Genomic DNA, 25152 nt, shown 5'->3' with positions numbered 1-25152 from the left:
TATAGGGTTTGATTATAAATTGAAATGGCCCTTTAGGGGTCACCAGGCTAGTATTTTTGTGGCAGGCAGATGCGGAATGCAGAGTTTGGTTCCCTCAGCTTATATTTTGCCATGGAGGTGATAAGAAGATCACAATCACTAAACAATAACATACAGTGAGTTTCTGTTTTGAATCTTTTAGAAATGTTTTGCAGTTGCTGGATTGCCGTGGAATGATTGTGGTATTTTGTGGGGTCCTAGTGGATCAATGAGATGACTGGAAGATCAGGGTCAAGCAATAATGGTGTGCCTTTAAGTTTCACACCATAATTTGCAACAGAGGGGTAAGCTCTGTAACATTAGCAGCTTTTGAAGTTTATAAAAGCAATATTTAAAATATGTCTTATAAGACTGCCAACTCTTTTTACTGTATACCTCTCAATTGTCCAGATTTTAGTAGAAGGTTCCTCATAAAGCTTCGTGGGCTTTGGCTGATCACTGAGATGATTGGAAGGCTAAAGTTAATAAATAATTGACATACACTTGAGTTTCAGACTGCAAATCTTTCTGATAATGTATGATAGGACTAACCCAGTAACTCTAGCACCTGTCACAGTTTATAAAAAGCAATACTTAAAATGTGTCCCTTTGTTTGGCGTTGTCCATCTTTCTTGCCCTGAGTGGTCATGACTCATGACATATGCTCTACTGCATGGCCAATTGGTGTAGTAACCAGAAAGTCATATTTAAAAAAAAAGGGAGTATATATCTACAGGCAGCAGTTGTGTATCAGGAGTGGGGTTGACAGGAAGGTTCTGAGTGGTGTGGGGTTGCAGGTTGCAGAGGATATTATTTTGGTTGACTGTAATCGCTTGCTGGGTTCTGAGGTGGCAGGGTCAGTTCGATGTTTTTTTTGGGCGGGGGGTTCACCATTCTATGTGAGGTGTTAATGTGTACTCTTTTGTTGCAGACGGGGAATATGCAGAATTTACAGCAGAGGCGGGAAGCCATTGTGGTACAGATGGACCATTTCAGGAGGTGCCTAATGCTGAGTCGGTTATGGCAGATGATGCAGGCAAGTCCATTTGAAAGAGACAAGGTCAGACACCAAGGACCAAGTTGGTGACTCATGGAAAGTGGGCATGGTAGTTGAGAGATGTGGTTGCAGTGGATCCTCCAGATACTGGAGTGGCTCAGGATGGAGCAACAGGTAATGATATCTGTTTGGAAGTTCCTGTAGGTAGGGCAGGATTGGAGAGTGTGAGGAATGATTGTGGGAGAGCTGTGAATGAAGTCTATCAGGGGTCAGGTGAAGCTAGAGTGTCCATGGAGGATACGCATCAGTGTCACAAGCTGGCACAGGGTGAAGCAATCAGTGTGGAGGATTGTCTAGGATTGTCTGTGGGGAGCTTGGAGTCATCTCTGGGTGGGGTAAGATTGTTTTCTGAAGTTAGGTCAGATTTTGGCCTACACCCGGATAATTGGTTAGCTATGCAAGCTTTGGGACAGGGGACGGCGGGGGGTTTCCTGATCCTTCACATTCCATCTTCAGCAAAGGAAAAGATTTAGAAAGGGAGTATGTTAATGTCTTTGAATAAATTGATGTGGAAGTGGTGCAGCAACTGGTGGAATCAGAGACAGCAAATAGCAAGGACCTTTTGGCAGCTCTGATGACTTTGTGGAGGAGGAGGGTTGGTAGGTTATGACCTAGGATGTAGAACAATTGGGTGTTTGGATATGTTTACTACATGGCAGTGTAGCTACAGAATAGATTCATAGATTAGTACTAGTACTGCCCTTGCAAGCCTAACCAATTATCCCTTGTGAGACTCAAACCCTGCACCTTGTGTTTGTAAGGCAAGCACCTTAACCATTAGGCCACCCTCTCAACCCCACATATTGATTGTCAATCACTGAAGCTCTTTCCAGTGGTGAGAATCAAACCTTGCACCTTCAAGATGGAAGGCAGCACTTTTACCACTGAGCCACTTGGTCTTTCAAGGGTACTTCTTTGGCTTTGCCACTCTTGGATTACTTTCTTATAATTCTGGAGGCTCAGCGTTTGCCATTGGGGACTGCTTGGTTATGGTATGACCAGAGTTTTCAGAAAGGAAAAGCAGTGGATCACTGTCTCCATTGGGAGGTTAGGCATCCAGACATATGACTAGCTACTATGATGGATAGCTTTGTGGACATTAGTAGAGGGGGAAAGGTAAGGAGAGAAGGGGGAGTATGTAGGGATTTTAATGTAGGAAGTTGCTTGCGGGTAGGGTGTAAGTTCTTGCATGCTTGTTCAAAGTGTGCGAGGAGCCAACCGGTGGTGCAGTGTGATCAGTGGGAGGATAATTTGGTGACTCTGGGTTTGTCTTCAAATGATGGTGGTGTTTTTCTGTCTTCTTTTCAAGTCTGACGCCAACTGTGTCTTTTGTCTGCACATACAGGAGGGTGACATGCTTTTCTGCCCTTATCTAAAGAAATGATTAAAACCAATGCAGGAGGTGACTGTAACTCAATGCAGGTGCTTTACAGGGCTAGCTGCAATGATTGTGAAGCATTCTATGTGGGGAAAATGCAAAACAGACTTAAAGAAGAATTTCTGGCCATCTTTGAAATTAGAGCTAAGTACAAGAATAACACACTGGTTTGTACCTGTAGCTTCACAAAAGAGACACAAGCTTTAAATTTCAAATTATTGATCGTGTGGACCTTTTGGAACTGGAAGGAGACATCTCTAATCTTTTAGAAAAACATGAACTACTGTAGCAGCTGAAACTGAACTTCTTTAGAAAACCAGGGCTTAAATATTATTGCTCCATAAAAAGCATACTAGATCTCAGAGAACTGTCCAACTGTTTAAAATACTATTAAAAGACTGATGTGGGACTGATTAATGCTGACATTACTTGGGTATATTGTGTTTCAAAACAAATATCAAACACAGTTTACTTCTTTTAGCACTAACTTACAATGCTATAAAGGATATACCTCCGGAGTCAGCAAACATCCATGCAGGAATAACTTAATCCCGCATGGAACAGACCGTGGCTGTTCAGCACAGCATTGCTCCATGCCAATTTATGAAGGCACACTGCCGTGCTGTAAAACGGGCACAGTTCTGTGTACAAGTGCAGGGGGTGTGTCTGAGAGCAGAGCTCTCACAATACACATGCCCCCTGCACTCCAGAATTGCCGTTCGGCAATTTCAAACAAGCGAGAACGCTCACAACACCCCTAACCTGTCAGGGTAAGAAATCTGGACAAAGCCATAAGAGACAATTGCCCCTACCAAGCCATAAAGTTGATAGAATAACAGGTTTAGCATAAGCACATAGCCCACATGTCCCAACCCATCAGAGTAAGGAATTTGGGCAAAGCCATAAGGGACAACAAAGCCAGAAAGTTGATAGAATAACAGGTTCAGCATTAGCATGGACATTTTGAAGGGTACAAATTAAAAAACACAACAAATATATATATATATATATATATATATATATATATATATATATATATATATATATTTTTTTTTTTTTTATATGTATGCCATAAAGTTTAAGCATAGCTGCATGGGTGTGCCCATTGCTTAACTACACTTAGCCCAGCTGAAACAACAGGATAAGTTAAAAAACAATAGACATGCAGCATAATCATAAGTGTAATAGTTTAGTGGTTAGGGTGTACACCTTGCATGTAGTCATTCATGGTTCAAGCCCCATGCAAGCCATTTCCATTTTGTATGTGGAGTTGCCCATTGGTAAGCAATACTGAACCTACCCCTTTAAGCACTACCAACTTTAGCTAAGCAGGTTTGCCTGTAGCTTAGCTTAGCTCAGCATTATCAAAACTGTCCAATCATGGCAAAGGGCTGGAAATTGGCTATATTTAAACCCCTCAGGTGGGAATACAGCTCATAACTGGTTATAACTGGTTGTAGCTCTCTACTGTAGGCAGTATGGCAGGAGTTGGAGAGGGCATGCGCTTCCGGGAGCAATGCTGGGGCATACAGGAGTCCAAGGCCATGGTAGGACTCCTGGTAATAAAACATGATATGAGACCACTGCAGGACCAGTTCCAGGGCTCCCAATACAAAGCAGAAGCCTGGGAAAGTCATGCCCATGATCACACCAGTGCCACTGGTATCCCTCGGACTGGTGAGCAGGTCAGGCACCACTATACCGACTTGAAACGGAGGAAGAGGTATCTCTTGGAACACTGGGTCCAAGAAGCAAGACAGAGGGGAGATGTCCCAGCAGTGTGTAAGTATTCATAGCAATAATCATCTACCAAAGTCCACCCTGTGTATGTGATGTATAGGTATGCATAAATGTTTCTCTATTCTCATTACAGATGCAGCTAAGCAGGCAGTGAACCAGGAAGCCCATGCCAGCAGGTTGCAAAGCCTGTGTCGCGAGGTTGGTGAGGAACAATCCTGCTTGTAGTAGTCATACCAAATAAACATAAAGGCACATGGGATATATGCAAATGACCCTTATGAACATTAGGTGTTTCAGCTATATGGCATTTCTGATTGACTTTTACGTCTGAAGTCATTTTAATGGACAATAAGCCAATAAAGCCAAACCCCACTAGCTATGGATATGCATATTTCAGCCTTGTTATGACCTCATCAACATAGCCCAAGCAGAACTTCCAATGAGTGACCCCCCGCAAACCTTCTGTGACAGAGGCACATGGAATATATGCAAATGATCCTTATGAACATCAGGTGTTTCAGCTATATGGCATTTGTGATTGACCATGACTTTTACATTTGAAGTCATTTTAATGGATAATAGGCCAATAAAGCCAAACCCCACTAGCTATGGATATGCATATTTCGGCCTTGTTATGACCTCGTCAGCATAGCACAAGCAGAGTGTTTGACTAAGCATAAGAAACACAGAGTTGCTATACCCAGCTGATGTCCATTATCAGGAGGTTTGGGAGGTCACTCATTGGAAGTTCTAGCTTGGCTGGAGTTTTCAATTAGTTTTTATTGATTGGTTTTTCAGTGTGACTTTCTCACTCTTTGTTTTAATTTGTTAGTTGGGATATTTTGCAGTCACCCTAATGATAATGGACATCAGCTGGGTATAGCAACCATGTGGTGCAATTAGAAGGTCAGTCTGCCCCTCTTGCTTAGCCCCCAGCACAGCCACCTTTGGGGCCGTGAATGTGCAGTGGTGACTGCCCATGGGTAGGAACCTCAGTCCCACTGTTTCCATTTGGGGGCTCATGGGCTTCCGATTTCCAAACACCCCTCCCAAGGTGGTTACCCCACACATGTGTCATATACCACCCCTGTATGCTGTCTTGTCTGTCTTGTCTATCTTCCTACACATCCTACCTCCCCAAATATACCTACTATCCTTCCCCAACTCCCCACTCTCACCTTAAAAAAAAAGGGGGCAATCTGTTTCCAAAAAAAATCTCGCCCCATACATAGCCATCCATTTCACACACGTCCACTGGATACATGTAATCTGGTCTAATTGGCTTCACAACACATTATTGTTGTCCATACCCCTTTCTCAGGGGTTTGAGTGCCCAAATATACCTCCAAATTTAGTATATATGTACAGCTGTTGCTATAGAAAAAAATGGACAACTATGGACCTTCCCTACACCCATCCTGCACATCCCTAGCTACTTTCTCTATTGTCTTTTCCACTGTGTGTCCCCTTTTTCACCACATTCATATCACCATTTTTTTCTTTTCTTTTAAAGAAATTAGTGTGGGGGTAAACTGGAGAAAGCTCTTTTAAGCAGTAGTAAGTGGGATTAAGCCTGTTTGGGTGGTGCTAAGCAATGTCTACACAGATTAAGCACTTTTAAGGCTAACTGTTTGTAAGCATATTTAACCAGACGTTAACATTGCTTTCCGCTGTGCAAAGCCATGCAAACCTGCTTGCAACTGCTTAAAAGTGCCTTAATCACTCTGTAGCCAACAGCCCTTGTTCTGCCCAGGAAAAAAATAATCAGCCCTTGCAAGTCTTGAACCCAGGACCCTGCACATAATAGCTGCAAAAATTTACCTCTAAGACATCTGAGCTGTAGATAGGTCTGATGTTTTCTCAAACATACCATGAAGCACAGTTATTCAACAGTAGGAAAAATGTATTTATATATGTATGTATATATATATATATATATATATATATATATATATATATATATATACACACACACACACACACACACACACACACACACACACACACACACACACATATACACACACACACACATATATATATATATATATATATATATATATATATGTATGTATATGTATGTATACATATATATATATATATATATATATATATATATATATATATATATAGTATATATAATATACATATATATATATATATATATGTATGAGTCTAGGACATACCTCTCAACCTGGAATCGTCAAAAATCTGGACAAGGCCCATGAAAAATAGGTACACATCTGCACGCTGATTAACATCTGATTTGCATACATAATTACGTAACCCCACCCACCCCAATGGAATTGTGGGATACCAACTTTCAAACGCAAACTGAAGAACAGACAACCAAAATATAGCACCAGATTCCCCCTGCAGCCATCCCAATGTCCCATTATCTGGCTATTTCGCCCCATTTACCATAAACACTAATGTGTGCATACTGCTTTACTTCTACAATGATTATTAGGGTTTTATTTTTACATTTTACAGCACAACAATGCAGAAACACTAACAGACATCTAATAAACAAAACAATATTGTCTCGCAATGAAAATAGTCTTGGCATTAAAACTTCTCTGCCCCTGAAATTCACATTCATTGAAACAGCATTGAAACCCACACCCCATCCAAAGAAAATGCATCTGGCCGGCCACTGGTGGATAAAGATGACCTTTGGGCTGTTTTCAAATCATTGGCCCCTTGCACACAAAACAAGAAACATACATATGTTCTTTTCTTTGATACACCTTCCTGACTTTATTAAATTATATTCCTTGTATAATACAACACACTTGTTAGACAGAGTACATTTTAAATTTATTGTTTGAGCATTTTTCCAGTAGGCAGTACTGTAGGCAATGAAACAAAATACATGAACCAAGAATGACAACTGCCCAATTCAAAACATTTCCATCATAAAAGTCTACTTCCACACCCACACTATAAATAGAATGACAGTAGTGTAAGCCATAGGCATCTTGCACAGCGTCTCACACTTATTTTCAATTAAATTTTTTTTTGGGGGGGGGCAAAAGGTCAAAAACCAGGGACACATTTTAAACATTGCTTGTATATTTTTGTAAAGTTCCTAGAATAAAATGCTGTGTCACCACGCTGTATTTCACTGGCAAATGTTGAACCCAGGACCCTACGCACTACAGTCATAACAACATACCACTATACCAAATCAGCAGCTTCCTGAAAAATAGGAAGACTGAAACTTAATGGCTATCATTTAGTGACTTCATTTCTCACTTCTCACCATAGCGTTCAACTCTTAGCACAAAAAAACTGGGCAAAGCTCACAAGTAGTGGTGGACTTACCAGGGACACATTTTAAACATTGCTTGTATAATTTTGTAAAGTTGCTTGAATAAAAAGTTGTGTTACCACCATGCATTTCACTGGCAAGTTTTGAACTCAGGACCCTATGCACTAAAGTCAAAACATCATACCACTATGCTAAATCAGCAGCTTCTTGAAAAATGGGAAGACTGAAACTTATTGGCTATCATTTAGTGAATTCATTTCTCTTCTCGCCACAGCTGTCAACCTCTTAGCACAAAACAAATCTACAAACAAAGCCAATAATGGTGAAATACAAATTTAGTTCTCACTATAGCTCTCAACTCTTAGCACACAAAACCTGGGGAATACAAATTCAGTTGTCAGTCCATGTATCAGCTTAGTAAGTGATGTCATGGCTTGAATGAAACCTGCTAGTAGACTGGGTGTTTTCTACCTCAACTTGTCTCAACAATGACATACTACAAATACAGCTGCAGCCTGACCACCTATCTGTCCTAAAAGAGAAGAAATTGCATTCTGCTTGAAACAATTTTCTCAGCTTCAATGAAATAAATGAGTCTATAGAAAATCTTAACAATGTAGTAATCATATTTGAAAAGACAGCATTTTTTGAAGTTTCTGAGATTTTCACAAAGCTGATGATCAGAGCACAATGAAGGAAAATGAACCGGTAGAAATTATACTGAAGCTCTAGTTTCTCTGTAACATTTTTTTTAATTTATTTTGTTTCATAAATGCTCAGCATTTTGAAAAGGTATGGGTTCATTCTCCATTCTGGCATATAGATCTTTAATGTATTTACTGTAGAATATGTAATGCTCAAATTAAGACTACACAATTATGTGTATGGACATATGCATTGTATTACATTTAAATAATGACACCATAATATTAAATAAATCTAAAACTGGAAACTCCATCTGGAGCTACATGTACCAATTCTCTGCAAGAGGGCGATATTTGTTTTTCCCAGTTAAAAGCAGTTCTGATGCCAATGACACAAAGTACAGGTTTTAGTGGTATAGCTTGGAAGATGCCTTTTCATTCTTGCAGCACATTAGATCCTCTTATCGCATTCTTACAGCATGCTGCCACATTAAATAATTAGTTTCATTATTAAATATGCATCCTACAGTGGAAACATGTGTCAAAAGGCTGAATTCATTTTCACAGTAATTCACAGGACACTCGTATGTAAAATTATCATTGTCTTATATAACACATCAGAGAGTTCCTTTCTAAAAAGGTGGCTATATTCTGAGACACAGCTTAGATCGCATGTCTTGAGTATCATAGGTCAGCTGAGCAAGTGTAAGTATTTAATTCCATTTTAATTTTTTATGAAATGTTTATTCACTTGTAAAGCTACTACAAATCATAGCCCTGCATTGTTTTCCATAACAGATGACTTGTAGTCTGTTAGGAATCCAAGTTTCATTATTTGTTATTTTGCTATGAATCCCCACACTTTTAATGACTATATCAGGACTTATTTCATAGATGTTGACAATTTAAATTGACTTGCATACTGGAAATACACCCCCACACACACACAGCAATTGAATTACCTTACTTCAAGAAGCCAGCCAGTCGTTCCCCTGCCTGCATAAATAAGTTCTTCATTCTTCCCGCTTGCAGACCAGACATAATTCATAACGCTGAGCTGTCCCTTGTTCCTGCTTGTGCTTGCATAAGCATATTCTGTTCCCGGCTTTCTCGCTCGCATTTAAACCATAATAATGCTCAAAGCTAAGCTGTTCCTATTCCCGCTTGCATTTGCGGCCAGCCGGAAATGACTCCTTCAGCTCAATTCTGACTGGTTGGTAGCCCTGATGACGCTGACATCATCGTGCATGTGATGATGTCATCGTCAGAGCGAAAATTTGAAAAACAAAAGGAAAAATCGGAAATGAAGGGGCACCACTCGCGAATTGTGACACCCCTTCATTTGGACTCCAAAACTCAGTAAAAAACGAGAAATTCAGTATGGTTGGGAGATATGGTCTAGGACTATTCACTGAAAGCACATTTCACTGAAACACATTTGACTGTGCACAATTCACTGAAATCTCAATTCACTGAAACACATTTCACTGAAAGTTATATATGGATGTTTCCCCACTGTTGTGCATCCCTGGAGTTAGAATACTTGCACTCAAGATGCCAGCCAGTATATTGGCATTATTTGTTGGTTCATGGTACCATTGTCTAGTTGCTGAGAACAATTCTTGGTATTGCCATGGAGATTCTTTATAATACCATTATCCTACCAGGCATCCAGTATTACTGCAGGACAGGTTACAACAGCACTGTCCAAGGCCAAGAATACAGCCTCTATGGGACCTGAGAATATCCCTGTCTGTGTTCTACATGAACTACAGAGTGACCTGGCACCTTACCTGTGTGCCTGTGTGCCTTGTTAAAGAACAGCCTCACCTCAGGCTTTGTCCCTACTGAATTGTGCACTGCTACAGTCACCCTTCCCCACTCACTAATACAGGGGTGTCTGGTTTCAGTACTATGATCTGCAGTCTACTCTTAATTGAAAAATCACTGTTAAAAGTATTAATGTAATTATTCCATATGTGTTAAACTATTTCTGTCAACCAGTGCACTGTAGCTGGTGTAATATGCAAGTGTGACTGCATATAACTTGGGATACTACCCATGTATGAAACAAATCCAAAGAAAACAGATTGTGTTACTACCCATGTATAGCCAGGTGTCCTATACAGTATACTCACACCCCTTGCTACTGTAATGACAGAACATAGAAGCATTTTATGTACAGGGAATTACATTTAATTAAAATTAACATTAATTAAATTTTATCAGTCTGGAATATGATCAGTGGTTATGAAGGCTAGGCTATGCTTAGCAGGTGTAACCATTCCTTAAATGTAAATGCTAAGCAGATCTGCGCAGTGGTAAGCAAAGCCTACATGGTGTAAGCTTGTATACATTTAACAGCACATTAGCAGCGCTTACCATTGCGCAAACCCATGCAAACCCTCTTAAAGCTGCTCAAAACTGCCTTAATCACTCTGTATCCAACAGCCCTTGTTCTGCATAGCAACAAAACAAACAGCACTTGAACCCAGGACCTTGCACACCATAACCACAGCAATTTACCAGTATTTACCAGTAAGCCATCCGAGCAGTAAGATGGTGGGATGATTTCTCTAACATATCATGAAGAGCAGTCAGTCTACCATAGGCAATGTACAATGTGGAAGCACTAAACATTCTAATGATACATACACGCACACACACACACACACATACACACACACACACACACACACACACACACACACACACACACACACACACACACATATAAATATATAAAGTTACGTTCCCACACTGTGAAAAGTATCACATATAATTCCCCTCCACAAAGGCGGACCCTCCACAGAACTAACCAATTACCGCCCCATAGCTATTCTCTCTCCACTCTCCAAAATACTAGAGAGATGCATACACTCTCAGGTCTCAGACTACCTCCTTACTAACAACCTTCTTTCCAGTACTCAGCATGGTTTCCGACCAGACCATAGCACCACCACTGCCTTACTCTCCTTTACTAACACTATCCTTCAGCATAAAAACAATGGCTATCTCTCCTCTGCTACTTTCCTAGACCTATCTAAAGCATTTGACATGGTCCCACACAAACAACTTATCTCTGTCCTCAATAACCTATCCTTCTCACAATCGGTCACCAACTGGTTTCAGAGTTACCTGTCTGACCGCCAACAATCCGTTGTATGGCAGAATGACATATCTCCCCAACTACCTGTCTCCATAGGGGTTCGCCAAGGATCCATCCTTGGACCCCTACTCTTCTCTGTTTACACCAATAATCTAGCCTCTGCCACCAAACATGGCACACTCATACAATATGCAGATGACTCGACCATCATCTGCTCAGCCCAGTTCCTACCAAAACTGCAAAAAGTCACACAGGAAGCCTTTTCCTCTGTTGAAACATGGTTATCCGGTGCCCGATTAATACTCAACCCAAACAAAACTAAACTACTCATCTTCAAACCCACCAAACATACTCAAAACAACTCTCACTTTAACATCATGGCAAAAGACAACACCACTATATACCCAACTGAACACACCAAATTGCTAGGAGTGGAAATAGACAATAAACTAAAATTTGACATTCACATATCCATGACTATAAAAAAGTCCACAAAAAACTAGGAGCATTATACAGAAATAAGCAATTTCTCACCAAAGCAGCAAAGATTTCAATAGCAAATTCCCACCTTATCTCCACCCTACTTTATGCCTCTCCAATATATACCAACCTAAGGCAATGTGATCTAAACAAGCTAGGGACCTGCTACAACAAAATCGCCAAATTCGCCACAGGGCCATCCTACCATCGTCACCACTGTCTCTCACTTGCTGAACTGGGCTGGCTTGAACTCCCTCACCTCCTTCAGTGGTATCAACTCTCACTCGCCCACAAACTAGTAAACCATCCACTAAATGTCCCATTCCTCCAGAATCTACTCCAACCCTATCGCACCACCAGACCACTAAGATCCAGCAGCAAAAATCACTTGCAGATCACTAAAGCCAATAACTCTGCTGGCGAAGCACTATTCTTTTGTGCCATAGCCAAATTATGGAACTCACTCCCACCCACAATTACCTCCATACCATCATGCACCCACTTCAAAACTTTACTAAAAGCGCAACTAAAAACATGCTGGCTATGCCCTTGCAACTCCCACTCTAATATCATCCACCCCATCCAACCACTACCTTTCTTTCCACTCCACTAACTACCTTGATTATAGCAAGCTCAGATGCTCATAAGCCAGTACTTATTATACAGCACGAACCTCTTCTTCTTGTAACATTTGTTAATGTCTGGTATGCACTTCACAGACAAAGATTCTAGTTGTCTACTGATGTACTGTGTTCTTCATCTGTAAATCTGTTGTAAGTAATTGCTATGTAAATTGTTATTCACTATGTAATCTAATGTATATACTGTCTGTTTATTTTAACTGTGGAGCTTTTCTCCCCGGGCCTCCGCTGAAAATGGACCTACGTCCAGTCGGACACTCCCGGTCAACAAATTTAAATAAATAAATAAATAAATATAAATACTTCTATACATATATAAAGTGAGTATATATAGAGGGTGCACAGAATATCATACAGCAATTATTCCTACAGTTGCCACATTTTCAAGTGGCCAGAATCTGCTTCTTTCCTACAAATGAGAATTATTGCATGAAAACATATACCCACATACAATGCAAAGGACATGACACCACACATTTTGCATACATATAAATGTTTATTTGTGTACTATTTCAGTTGTTTATGCCATTTCTTACATTTAGTTGTTTGAAATACATAATAACTGATTAATGCAACTCTCAAAGAGAACATATGATGCAGTAATCCGCAAAAAATAATATATATTGCTGTCTAGTCTAAAACTTTCAAGTAATACAACAGTAAAAAACACACTTGCCTTGAAGACAAGAAGCAATCAACACTTAATTACAGATGTAGTTCAACAGCCTCCAATTGCACTCTGTAGTCAACCCCTAGGGGGAAAAGTATCAATTGTCACAATGTAAATGTATCCGTTACATAACAATGCTTAACTTAAAATGGTACTGTCAGATTGACAAACAGAACTGTGTACAAAACAGTAAGCTCTGGCCCACCACTGTTGCCATAGTGAAATGTATGAAAATGTACAGCCATATATTTTTTATGTTTCTTATTACTGATATTCATCACATGTTCTAACAGCCTAGGTTAAAAACATTTAATTCCTCTCCCCCATAAAATACCTTACAAGGGCATATAACAGTGTTCTCTATATACTGATCTCTTGACTGTACAGGGTCACACATGTTGCCCAGCTGTAGCCCTCATATATATGGACCCTATCCCACAACTTGTGTGGGAGTCCACAACGTCACTGGAATGATAGCAGGAATGTCAGCACTAAATAATGATAGACCATACCTATCAACCTCTTACTGCATGACATCTAGACAAAGCCTGATATATAAGTGAAGGACAGAGGCCAAAACACAGGACCATATTTGAAATATTGCTGTTATACACTGTGAAAGTTGCTGGTGTTACAGGATTGGTTGCAACATACCCTTACTGAGGAATATGAAGTCAGAAACACAAATGGATGTTGCCATGTACTGACAGCAATCAACAGAGAGAATGCCACTGATTTGTCAAGGACAAGACCTGTGTGGGGAACAGACAAAACATAACAGTCAATCTTCTGGCCATCATGTGGATAGCCCCACAGTTGAAAGCTATGCAGACAGACTGCATTCCATGCAAAACTAGCATGCACACACAAACCCTGTAAAACTAGCAGTATTCAATGCATATAATGCCAATACCCACACACTGTCCCTAGGTCTGGAACCTTATACAAACATGTAGTTGGTCTGTGTCCACAAGTCTTGTTGTAAGAGGTATTCCTACCTGCTGTCTGTAACACTGCTGCCCCCACACATGAAGGATGTCTTCCATACAAGCAAGGTAAAGGGACAATGCCCACATGATGTAGTTATTTATAGTAGTGGGTTGCTATGGCATTGGCTATTGGAAGAACTACACAGCTGCCTGCATGCAATTAGCAATTAGGGAACAGCAATTGGTACAGAGGCCATCGCCCGAACATGAGCATCACCTACAAAAGCCATGCTACAACCTATTCAAACCAGCTTGATCCCAGTAGTGGGGAAAGAGAGAGAGAGAGACAAAAAAGAAGAAACAACATGAACAAAACCTAAAAAAAAAGAAACAAGAAGAGAAGTTGTACACAGAAGGAACATAAAAATAAACCAGGTATGTGAAACATGAAAGCATGTAATTGAATGTAGTACTTGGTCTGTAATAATGGGATAGATGATTATGAAAGATGTATATGTGCCACCAATACTTGCTGTAATAATTTCCTGCTGAACAAATGCTATGGACATAGTATCTGGCTCTGTCTGCAGTGGGCCATACCTTTCAACTGTGCAGATCTTCACAAAATGTCAAGAGTTAGCCATCATAGTGTTTGTTCTGTTCCTCCAAACATCTATATTAGTCTGGCAAATAGCTGGAGATGGAAGCAATGAAGTAATGGCAGACATGAGTTTCATACCCCACCACCTTCAGAACAGTCATGGTAATGCAAAATGTATCATGCTACAAACTTCATAGGTTTGTAATAGGCATATCTATGATCAGTCCCTATATATCCCCCCCCCCTTATGTTAAACTTTGTCCACATGTGATGCTCTAAGAGGTGGATAGGTCGGGTCACATCTGAGGAGCCTGACATACCCTGGGAAAGGACAGCTCACATATGGCAACCTCTAGAGTGTCTGTCAAACAGTCATGTCTGTGCCACTGCTAGGCCAGTTAATGGGATGTTGCCCATATCCATATGTTACCTGTGAATATGAGTATTATATATGTTTGTATTGTAAATCTAGGATACCTATATAGAGCATGAGCATAGTAAAGCACTGTTGCAGATGTGTGTGTTAAACTGCATGTGATATATTGAATTAATATTCAACTGTACAGTGTTCTGCTGGACAATGTTCACAGTTGTGACAGATATCTGTCACATACACATACACTTGTGTTATGTCACCAATATTAATACTTTATCAAAATCGATTTCCCTGTTTTGTCACCCAGTGATGTGGACCAATGGCCAGATGTCCTGGTATAACAGGTTGAGACATAGGATTGAGCTCCAAGACTGTAAATACAGTGTGCCATACTGACATAGAACACAAATATATACCACGTATCTCCTGAGTATGTGCATGTATGCGTATGTTCAGCTGAAAGGCACAGAAGTAATAACATGGGTCACAAGTAGTCCAGAAAATAGGATGTGCATGTTGCACATGTGTGCAATATCACTGTCACTGCATGCAACCAAATAAAATGTGTATAGCTACTGATTGTTGCAATGCCATGACACTGATATGAGTACTACAGCAAGCATGCTTTCAGGTAGTAATCAGAGAAGTGTACAACTGTGTTATGACCCACTGTCCATGCCTACCACTGACAGCTATATCAACACCCATACACACTGGATATCAAAGTGTACACACCCCTGTTAGAATGCCAGGTCTGTGTGCTGTATGCCAATGAGACCACAGAAAGTCATGTCAAAACATTTCTCACCTCAAATGTGACCCATAACCTGTACAATTCTATTGAAAAAGAAACAAAGCTGTTTCATGGAAGGTGAGCAACTGTTGTCAAGTGATGATGTGATATAGTACAAACCAAGACAAATGGATGCTGTAGTCATCTCAGCAGGTGTTTACACAACATATGAGTGTAAGGGTGAGCATGCACATTCAACTGGCTTACTGTACTGAGTATTAATTCCCATATGTTTTTACAGGACAGGTTATGTTATCTATTGAACTGAGCAGGTTATAGGTCACATCACATGTGGGGATTGTGTTGACGTGCTTTTTTGGGATCATGTTTCAATTGCACAACTACCATGCATTGTAAGAGGGGTGTATACACTTTATATCCACTATAGATATATAGAATCACCAGTACCTGACCTGTACAACCAGCCACCACCAACAATAGCATAATCCCCCTTGGTGGACAGAAGCAAGACAGAAAGCACATAATAGGTTGCTATAGTGGCTGTACATGGACACATAGGTGCAGACCACAACTTGGAAGCAAGTGCACCTCTATCTGAGCAAGCATGTGGGTTTACAGATGATTTCCTGTAAGGTGGAATATGACTAGAAATCAGAAATATAGGTTCATCGGTTCATAGGTAGGTACTAGGCTATCAGCCCTTGGGCCTATACAAGCCCAGCCAAAAAGATACCCTGGCTTTTGCCACCCAAGAAAATTATTTTCCTGTGCCACTGTTGAGCAGAGCCACAGAGGTGATCCCCGGGATGAATTTCCTATTTCCCATCCAATCATCAAGATTTTTCTTGAAGAGTGCTAAGGAGGAGCTTTGTTTGATATAGATAGGTAGTTTATTCCAGTGTATGGGAAGTCTCTGGGACAGCAATCTATCCCTCCAGCATGTTCTGTTTATTGTGGTGACAAGGTTTAGGTCCCTAGAGAGTGTAGCTTGGAGGAATTGGGATTTCTTTAAGTGGAGCATGTCCAACAGCTCTGGGTTTGACATAGCTTTGTATGTTAGGCAGAGATCACCTCTGAGTAGGCGATATGCAACTTAGTAAAGCTGGAGTTTTTTGAGATGGTCTGCATAGGGCATCTGTTTGAGGCCAGTAATCCTCTTTGTGAGGTATTTCTGCAGCCTTTCCAGTTGTTGTAGATGTCTTGTGAGGTACATACCAAAAGGGGCGTTGTACTCTATAATGGGTCTAATGAGTGATGAGTAGAGGGGAACAATGACCTCTTTTTTTCTGGATGAGAAACCATTTGTGATGAGGTGTGCCATGTAGAAGCATTTCCTGACTACTGTGGTGATGTGATTATCAAAGGAGAGACTACTGTCCACCTGTGTCCCAAGGTCTCTTATCACACTTTCGGTGTTATGTATACTAACGCCTATGTTGTAGTTCATGGGTACAGAGTTTTTACCAAAGGGGATAACAATGCACTTTTTGGCATTGAGCTTGAGGCCATGGCTTTGACACCAGGCATCTGTCTCAGTGAGGCCCTTTTGTAGGATGTCCACATCGTTAGGAGTTTCGATTATGGCTCCTATCCAAACCACTGAGGCCAATTGCAACCATGTCTCCACATATGTACGCAGTCTCAGAGCCAGTAACACAAGTCAACCTGTACCGGGGGTAAAGCACACCTCATAAACACATACCATGGATACAGGTAACCTGCATCAGACAAGATAGGTGGGAGCAGTTTCACCCTGTCCACAACATTACTACAGGGGGATATGCACATCAACCACAATCCTGCCCGTATAAATGGTGACATGGCATGGACATAATGCTGACTCATGGCAACAACTGCAAGTCTCCATGGGGCATGAGAACATCACAGTTTGCATCCTACATGGACACAGGCATGTGCTCACAGTTCCATCACACACTACAGTCAAACAGACATGCCACCATACACACACCATCCACATGGAAGATGGCCACTGTCATCGATCTACACAGAAATGAATGGTGAATAGTGGATTATGCTATTAAGTGTCCAACATTGGGGGAACTGGACAGGTTAGGGCCAGGAGTGTAATGCAAAATGTCAAAGCCATGATAGGTTTCAGTGTTATGGTATAGTCTCAATTATTTGCAAGTAATATCCACTGTTGATGTGCACATGGACAACCGTATGAGGTCTTGTGACCTTTTATCCTGTTTATGTCTTCCAGGTACAATGCCCTGGGAATGTCTCCCCACCTTCACAACACATGAAAATGAGGCAATTATTCAACACATCATCCTGCATCATGTCAAGGTATTCAGCTGCAGGGCCCAGGATCTGCAGAAGAGGACCACCCTGAGGAACAAGCTCATCCACGGGGTAAACAATGTCGGCCTGCACAACCAAAATTATGAGCAGGTGTGGCACCATTGAACACATCTGATCCGCCATGCCCTTCAACATGCTGCTGCAGTTAGGAGGGACCAGCTAGCCACAGGTGTGGGTCATGCCATCCAGCCCCCACTGACACATGCTGAGAAGCTACTCGCCAGTATTGGGGCACCTGACCGCCAGACAAGCCAGTAGGCTGAAGACAGCATTGTGGAGGTTGGTGCCACCCACACAATGGATGAGGAGCATGCAGGTAAGGCCCCAGGGCACACTACTATATTACTGTTGCTTATCCATTTTCATCTGTAAAGTATCTACACACATATGTCAGATTAGATAGTCTGTTGCTGCAGTGTAGTAATGAACAGATGTGCATAATCACTAGTATTGTGGGTTTGTACTGTTGATGTGCTGAAATGCTGCTCCCCACCCTGTACCAATGCCACAGGTGTGTCTACTGACATTACTCCTCTCACACAATTATTTAGGTCCCTCTGGTATACAACTGGGGCAGCAGCCTGTAGCTGGTGAGTATGGAGTTGTTTTGTTCAGGTTTGCCAATACACTGGCCATGTTATGGCTATGCTATTTGCCATGCACACATTTAACACACCTACCCATAATGCATGCTGTAAATGTTCACTTATTGTTGCTGTTAACTGCACTGCATCACAGTGGTCACCATGGTGGCATATCTGAAGGGTATGTAAGAGTCCTACAGTATACCTAACAATCTGTCAGTACAAGATGTGTGGGCAGAGATGAGCATAACGGTGGGACAAATGGCCTAAAGTAGAGACATGTCTGAAACATTACCCTTATACAGTCACTACAACAGTGTATACACCACTATTACAATGGCAACTGTTCCTGATATAAACAAGGGCAAACCACAATACCACATTCCACACCTTTTGTAACCTGTAATGTGATCCTAACATGAGCAATGAATGTGTAATATGGAATCCTATGTTAGGACAATAAATATGGGGAATACATACCTTAACAAACATTGGAAGCATATGTGTGCACACAATCTAAATAACATATTGTGGAAGCAGCTTGTGATGTACTGACAGCATTCACTCTTCTTGTACACACCTTCCATCAAGTACAGGGCCTCAATGTCACACCAAGTAATGGTCTGCATGGCTTGCACACATCTTACAAACAATGAAAGGGATCTCATATCCAAAAGGTAGCACTCAGGAGTGGGAAAAGTAGCCTTACCTAACCATTGCACATACCATGGTAAACAGTGCAGATAGTCATGTATGTGTGTATGTAGTATGGGACATCAATGATGTAGAAAAAACAGATGCACATCAAAAACAGATGACAAAACATGTTGCAAAATGGTCATGGAGGCTGCCCAGAAACATCCAGCAACACTGAGAAAATTGCAGAAATGTCTAGCAAGTACTGCCTGTGCAGTACCTGTGTCAACATTTGCCTGGATTCTGCATATGTGTGGCCTATGGGTTAGGGTAATCAGACAGCAGAGTTGTCCCACATGATACATCATCCAGGGCTCTCTACAGGTAGCATAAGCATAATATCAAGTCTCACAAAGGCATGTGTTGCAATGTGTAATGGTGTCATGAGAACATGGCTCAAACCTACAGATAGTATTCATAAAGATACATGGGGTGCACAAGCAACACCTCACTCCTCCTCAGGGCCATCACCCCCAATTTTTAACTTGCTGGTGCCAGTGTACACCTTTAGGTTTGCTATTCATTACCTGGAACTAGGCAGGTAGACATTTTTTTTTTAATTTGGAACACTGCAGAATAACACTCATGTGTGGCCCATAGTTGTCAAGCATCTGCAATAAGGCTGAGGATGGGGAGGGATGTCAGCTTGAAACAGAACAGTGAACTAAAACATACATCCAAAGCTTGCTATGAATGGCTGTATTTGAACACAGTCAAGGTTATGAGTTGTGCCAGACATAACCCTGACTCCACAGCAATAGTAAAGCCACTGTGTGACCTCCAAGGCCTGTGCACATGAGCTGACCTTGCAATCTGGCAGGGTTGGGGGACATTTGTAGGATGGACTGACCAAATGAGGGCAAGTGAAGATGGGGCATGCTAGCATACCCCTTCCAGGAATATTGACTGTTGTAGTTCATTTATCAGGTACTTCAAGAAACCATTGTGTTAAGGGTGTGCACACTTATGCAAACCACATATTGTATTCAGCTCATTCAGCATCTGCATGACTAACACATTTGTTTGATACAGCATTGGATTGCACAGGTCATATGTCACATATCAGGTGTGTGTAATGTTGATAAATGCAGTATTGTGGCCCCATTGCATATCATAGAAGAGGCTGGCATGTCAACAAGGGTGTGTACACTCCTCATATCTACATTAAGCTTTGAAGGTTGTCAGTGCAACTGGATTTTATTGCACATACATACACTGCTGATGATGAGATCTGCAAAGCAAAGCACAGCCATTAATTGTTGACATCAGTCCTCATATAATCCCATGTATGTGTCAGACAAACACATAGGGGCTGTGAGTAAGAGAGCAAATATAACTGCCACATATATACACATTCAGCAATGGTGTGGACACTTGTGAGGTATGGTGCACAGTACATGCCAGTGTGCTGTACAGGTGCACAGCAATACTGTGTACATAGGTTCAGTGTGTTCCAGGGGAAGGTGCATCACCTACTAACACAACTCATGCATCACAGAGATGTATAATGTTGTTAACAAGGATTGAGCATGCTACAGTGCATGCTGCTGAGTGCCATATGTCATGCATGCTGACTGTTGGGTGATTCCAGGCAAACTGAAGTTAGTGTCCATGCAAACTCTGACAATGATGATAGGCATAGTGAGGCACAGGCAGGGTTGTCAGGGGCTGAATCTGTGCCAGTGGTTGATATCCCACTTTTATCCACCCCATCCCCGCACACAGTCACAATGCCCATACATACCCAGTCACCAGTAGCCATAGATGAGGGACAGTTTGCGGGTGGTGGCATGGGACAGAAAAATGTGTTGACTATGGCAAGTGTGTCTGTACACAGCAGCCATAGCCAGATGACCGGTGAAGTCCCACACAGGCAGATGTACAGGGGTGCTCATTGGATGGCTGCTGGCCATCATGGCCCTGGTAGAAATGCCACAGCAGGTGTCACCAGACGCATGTTTTGGGCCATCATAGAGGCACAGGCATGTATATAACTTATACCAGAGATGGCCTGAGGCTGCAGAGAGCTACTCTTCCTGCTGTACTTGACTACATCCCTGATCTTGCAGGTGCCCACTGTTATTTTGCAGAGGTCATGGATAGACGGTTAGGGGAGATGGTGGGAATCTTCGACCGTGTGGTGTCTGTGTTAGAGCATGTGGTGGGAGTAGGCCATTGGCCACATGGACGTAGGTCAGCAACACCAACAGGTGGAGGTCTACGTGGACATGCAACAACGCACCACCCCTCCCGTTGTGGCAGTACCAGCACCAGCACTGCAGGGGGGTGCTGTCCACACCACAACATAGCAGGCCACGTGCACATGGTCCTGTCTGGTCCCAACAGGGATGTGGATCAAGTGGACAATTGTATTTATCAGGGGAAAGTACCATATCTGGGCTTCTGCCTGGTAGTGCCCATGCAACCCCTGGCAGGCACAGTTCCTGTGTCCATGGCCAGACATGGTGAACTGTGCACCCTGCCATGTATTGTCTCCAGCTGTCCAACATGCTCCTGTATAGGGCAGCCACATGGCAGAAATGTGTGCATACACACACACATCACCAACACAGCCAGGGCACATCCATACCTATAGACACCAGATCTGCACAGCCCATTTAATAAAGAACCCCCTAACCCACACACATGATGTCAACCAAATGGTTCAGCCTAGGCCTCTGGCAAACCCACAACACACCCTGTGCATATGATGATACCTGTGCCACATCCCTGTCATCCATACCATTGATGCAGGGACATACTAATATGGTTCTGATGCACAGGGTGAATGTACTAAGGTTTAGCATTGTAATGCTGTTTAACGTGTTGTTAGCTAGAATGACGAATGCTTACACATCAGGGTGTATAGCTGTACAGCCATGATTCATTATACCTGCTATTAACACTGACTGATTGTGGTGTTCTTATTGTATTCTGTTTGTATTCTAGATGTCTATGTGTCAGCAGGATGTTGGTCTGCTGTCCTTTCCTACAAGGGGTGTGGCACTGTGTACAGCTGAACACAAGTAACAGGTCTGTATAACAGTTACTGCATGTGCCACATGGCTGATAGGTCTGAGGGATGTATACAGGTGAGTGCATAGTGTGATTAACAAGTAATTAACCTGTTAACATATACTGTACAGTATAACAGCACACTAAGAGGGGGGATATGCACAATAATCCCAATGTGGGAGGCTGTGCCTACAACAATCACACTCAACTATATGTACCAACTCCCGTATTGCTGTACAGCTGTATAGTGGGGAAGAGGACATTTACACATCCACTACTAGTTTTGATGGAATGAATTTCCATGAGATGATTGCTTTGAAATGTTACCTTTTGCCAGTTAGTTCTCAAACAAATGATCTCCAGGACATATATTGTCTGCAAACTGAAGTAGATCCCTGCACATACACACACACGTACTTGGCAACACTGATAGTAGAACCCCTGCCTAGGTACTTATTGCTACTAATGTGTTTGGCCTTAATTGCACACACCACAGAGCTTTTAGGGTGAGGTATGTCCGGAGTTACCTGCTAAGTGAAGAACATCACCAGGCCTTGTACAGTGTGGTAATGGGGGATGTACTAGGTGTTAATGCACAATACATAGTATGACATACTGTCATATACACATTGACAAACACATACAGTCATAGACACATTTGACAGACCTGGGTTTAGCAGTGCTAACTACCTTGTCAGTGAATACATACTGTTACAGAGTTTTTGCATACAGCACATGCATTATTGGGCTGGATAGTGTAATCAGTTACCTGTATGGTTGATGGTGACAGTGGTCCTCATACAGTGGACCTTGGGACATGTACTGGGGGTACCATGGTGTAAGGACACTATACCCATCACCCACAGCCCATATTGGATATTGTACTCACTGAAATCCATGATAATGCTCTAACATACCCACAATCACACATTGACCAGGACTGCAATACAAACCCTTGTCTATCTAATCAGTTATACTACCGGGATATGCATGTATTGCACATGCCAATGGGATAGTAGGGTGAGGGCTTGTCATGGCTCTCCTAATGTCAGCAACATCACCATCCCTTATGATGTATGGCAAGGTTTATTGTATTTGGAGAATGTGGCCTCCGAATGCTGTCTCCTAAAAATATGCACACTCACACACAATTACACACACACACACACACACACACACACACACACACACACACACACACACACACACACACACACACACACACATATTCACATTTGCAAGGACTCAGAGGGTAACCCACAGCTATCTACCCATTTGTAGAACACTGTTATGCTGGTACTGCAAGCTCCAGGTAGCTCAGAGGGGGAAGAGTATCACAAGGTACAGTTAATGTGAATTACAGCAGCAGCCCTTTCTAAGTATAGCAATGGGGGTGTAGTGGGTGAGAAGGCCCTCAGAGGATTTTCAACTAAAAGTTTACAAACACAAAGACACTGTTATACTCAATAATGATGCCACATGAGTGATCCCCAGGATGACAGTTAAATTCAACATACACTCCTCTGGGTTTCTCTTGAAGAGGGCCAGTGAGGTGCTCCAATTGACATGTATGCAACATATATTGCATAACATGGTCAGTGTCTGGGTTACGGACCTGTACCCAAACATGTTCTGTTGACTGTGGTAATCTGTTTGAGGTATCCATGGCATATGGTGCATACAGAGTGTGGTTTCCTAGCTGTGGCATTCATAAGGCACCTGAGCAAACATGTAAGTGTCATTCAATCAGAGATTGCTTGTAAGCAGCCATGATGAATACCTGACATCTGCACATCTGTACAGAGGACAGACAGAAAGTGGCTAGACAACAGTTTATGCATTAGGATGACTGTTCTGACAGATAGACATCTGAAACTCATAGGTATGCCATTACTACATGACAGCAGTCCTCAATGACATGTCCTAAAAACATAGTAGTTTACAGTTAATATCAACATATCAGATCAATAGCCAATAGAAGATGCATAAAGACATACAGGTTAAACACCAAGAACAAAATAGTCAGTACTCAGAGTCCAGCTTTGCATACAGGGGTGTATGGTTTCAGTACTATAATCTGCAATCTACTCTTACTTGGAAAAGCACTGTTAAAAGTAGTAATGTAATGATACAGTACATGCCTTGTGACTGCATATAACCTGGGATACTACCCAAGTATGAAACACATACAAAGAGAAAAGATGGTGGCACTACCCATGTATACTCAGGTGTTTCATACAGTATACTCACACCCTTGCTACTATAATGACAGCACATAGAGGCATGTTATGTACATGGAATTAAATACACTAATTAAAGATTCCATTACCCTGCTATTTTATCAGATGTGAATGTGATCACTGGTTACCAGGGCTGAGCTATGCTTAGCAGGTGTAACCATTACTTAAATGTAAATTCTAAGCAGATTTACGCACTGGTAAGTGCAGCCTACATGGTTTAAGCACCTATTCCTTTAACCATACCCTAGCAGTGCTTACTGTCACGCAAACAAGCGCAAACCCACTTAAAGCTGCTCAAAACTGCATTAACCACTGTATCTAACAGTCCTTGTTCTGCCGAGTAAGAAAATAAACAGCCCTTGCAGGTCTTGAACCCAGGACCCTGTACACTATAGTCACAACAGTCAACCACTAAGCCATAGATATGTCTGATGTTTTTACCAACATAGCATGCAGCACAGTCATTCAACAGCAGGGAAAATGTATTTAAATATTATATGGGTTCACTAGATAATCTCAAAATTTTGAAATATCGAATATCAAAATCTCGAGACCATATAGTAGAAACCCCTAAATACAGAAAGACCAGAAGTGGGAATTTCAAAATCCTGCAGTTCGGAG

The sequence above is a fragment of the Protopterus annectens genome, chromosome 5.part0, assembly GCF_019279795.1.
Source record: "Protopterus annectens isolate FY-2018-M chromosome 5.part0, PAN1.0, whole genome shotgun sequence".
In the NCBI taxonomy this organism is placed as follows: Eukaryota; Metazoa; Chordata; order Ceratodontiformes; family Protopteridae; genus Protopterus; species Protopterus annectens.
The sequence above is the reverse complement of the archived record's forward strand: the minus strand, read 5'-3'. Positions refer to the sequence as shown.